We start from the raw sequence: 3,221 nt of genomic DNA on the forward strand, positions 1-3,221 counted from the left end.
GACGACTCAGAATTGATATGCAGATTTCGCTTGTCAAAGGAAGCCGTGCTTCGTCTTTTCAATCTTGTACGTCAGAAACTGGAACATAATAGGGTGGACAGGTGAAATTATTTCTCTGTTTTCTAAGATAATACTGTTAAATTGTGTGAAATGTGTTTCCTTTCCGTACTTCGTGAATTCTGTTGTGTTATTTCTGTAAATTAGGCACATTAACACGACGGTTCGTGCCAAAATAGCCTTGCGTATCTGGCGTGTGTTACAGTTGTTGCAGTAGTAGAAAGGATTGACTCGTTTTTTTTTAGAAGGCAGTCCCATAATAGACTTAACGAAATCGAAAATCCACACCAGTTATGGTTACTATTTGTATGGCAGTTTTAACAAAAACGTGAATTCTTATGTTGCAAAACGCTTTGATAAAATAGCAGTGTCCCAATTTCAGACAACTTCAGCCTTTAGTGAATATATTTTGATGAGAGGCCCATTTTTGCTTCAGAGCAACAACATTGTATCCCACCATTCTTCACTGAAGTCTGTGAACTGTTGTGCTTATTCAAGCCAAGTTTAACACAGTAAGATTATCAGGAAACTATGGAACATAGCTCTTGTGTTTCTCAACATTATTATTATCTACACCAGCCCATCTGAAAACACCTCGACCTCCCCTTCAGTTTATCTATATATACTTTATATGACTTCCAGATGTTAATTTTGAATAACTGTATTAAACGGGCTTTGATTTTGCCTATACAGTCAATAGTGATCTGTCTAATATCACATTAATACTTTATTTCAAAATAGTAGCTGAGTAACTGTAGAAGAGCATTAGCTGTTTTAAAAAGAAATTGTATCCTCCTAAGATACATATTTGTAAAGTAATTTTCATGATAGATTATCACCATTTGGAATGTGTTGTTCTTCTGGTTTACCAGAATTAGCTTCTCGAGTCCACTTCTGCACCTTAATAACTTGTTCCACAACCTTCCATGCTCTTTATGACAGATTTACAGAAGTGTATGAATTAATTAGTACTTTAGTCTTTGTGAGTTTAAAACTGAAAGAATGGGTGTTTCAGTTTCAAAGGAGGCTGTGAGAACCATACTTACCTTGAATTATGTATTAAGAAAAAAGCTCAGTTGTTACAGATTACTTTATTCCTTTTTCTTTCTTTGAAGAATGATACTGTTCCACCAATGAACCAATTACTATTAACACTAAGATATTTTGCCTCAGGCGATTTTCTGTTATCTGTTGGAGATTTCGCTGGAATCGACAAGGGGATTATATAGCGCAATTTCCAAGAGTTTGTGGCGCCATAGATTGCACACATATGAGAATTAAGTCATCAGGTGGTGACAATGCAGAAGAATATAGAGGAAGAAAAGGATATTTTTCTTTGAATGTGCAAACAGTGGCCAGCTATGATTAAAAAATATTGGACATTGTCTGTAGGTGGCCAGGTTCAGCACATAATAAGACCATTTTCAATAATTCTAGGCTGAAAGCTCCGCTTGAAAGTGGTAAAATGGGTAATCGTGTGTTGTTGTGTGATTCTGGTTATGCAGCGTGTCATTATCTTCTTCCTCCGATAACCAATCCAAGGACAAGAGCAGAAAATCTTTACAATGAATCACATATAACAACAAGAAATGTGGTAGAGAGGTCATACGGTCTTTGGAAGAGGCGTTTTCCAATTCTATCTACGGAATAACACTACAGACTGAAAGAGCTGAGGCAATAATTGTTGCATGTGCTGTGCTGCACAATATGGCAATAGACATGAATGAGGGATTGCCTCCTCTCGATCCTGTATTCCAGGCAGCCATTGATATGTCTATTGTAGATGAAAGAGACCAGGATGCACAAGACAATGGACAGCATGCCACAAGAGACACATTTGTCAATTACTTCAATTCTCTATTGTAATTAAATGAAAATTTTATTTTATCTGACTTAATTGAAAATAAAATGTTTACATGAATTGGTTTTTATTCAGTCATTAATTTCTTTAGTTTTTCTTTTCTAATCGTAATTTTCAGCTCTAGGCTGTCTTTCTTTAATTGAAAGAGCTCTTCTTCTCTCCTCTGGGACACGTCATGCTGCTTTTGCAGCAGCACCAGTTGTAGTTCAGCTAACTCTCTCTTCGCATTGGCCTATGGATCCAACTGTTTAGCTGATGCAGACGGTGATACCCTCTGCCGTTTCCACTTGCTTCGGCCTGACTGGTCTCCATAATAAATAAAATATTAGCATTTGAAATTCTATGTCACACCTTTGTGGCTATAAATGGTAATGAATGTGCTTCAGTTCTTAGAAAGACATGATTAATTTCTTTAGAAATGTAGTATATTTTATGATGTGGATTGTGGGCATTAGTGATACACTTGTGCTTATGTGTTGTGAAAACCTAGAATTCAACTACAGCATGCAAAGAACATTATTGTGAGGTACCTGATACATGTGTAGCTGATTGACCACCTCCTGGATTGTCTGCCTCCTCTATGTCAACTGTTGAAGAAAAGAATTAAAAATTTTAAATTACATTTACCTAACTTTTTAAGTTAACTGGTGTGAACCCTACAGGCTGTTAAAATATTTACATTCAACATCAAGTATTTTACTTAAACATAAGTTTATGGTTCCCCCTACATAAGATTTAGATTTTGTATGGCAGAGGATGATGTCAACAAGTAATGCAATATTTGAAGTTTACATTACAATACTGAGAAAATTTATGAACAGAGTGATTAATTTGCTTACCAGTTGTTTCATTTAGCAGTAATTGCAAGCTTGCAGAACTAGAGTCAGATTCATGTAAAGAACTTGCATTTAGATCCAATGTAGGATGTAGTGGGCTTCTTAAAACTTGTATTGGATTTTTGCAAGTTGTGTTATCTGAAATCAAATCATGCAGTTGACAATAACACAAAAAGACATTAGATTAGAGCTACTTTGTATGTATTCACATTTTGTAGTGTAGATGTTGCTTAATCTGCAGTGCTCAACTCCTTACATTTTATGTAATTTATCATCTGATCGACTACAGCTCAATGAGTTGCACACAGTTTAACTAATTTAATTCAACAAGAAAATTGTCTGCATTGAGCTTATGCACAAAACACAACATATCTGTAAATGAATACATCATTTGAAACTACTGTGTTTCATTATGAAAAAAATGGGACGCTAGAATATTACAACATTCACTTTTGAGACAACTGTAC

At 35.3% G+C, this 3,221-nt stretch overlaps 1 pseudogene; it reads left to right on the forward strand.

Annotated features, from left to right (window-relative positions):
• The first annotated feature begins 1,184 nt into the window (after positions 1-1,184).
• LOC124795784 lies at positions 1,185-2,232 on the forward strand (annotated as a pseudogene).
• Positions 2,233-3,221: the final 989 nt, after the last annotated feature.

Source organism: Schistocerca piceifrons, chromosome 4 (genome assembly GCF_021461385.2).
Source record: "Schistocerca piceifrons isolate TAMUIC-IGC-003096 chromosome 4, iqSchPice1.1, whole genome shotgun sequence".
Taxonomy (NCBI): domain Eukaryota; kingdom Metazoa; phylum Arthropoda; class Insecta; order Orthoptera; family Acrididae; genus Schistocerca; species Schistocerca piceifrons.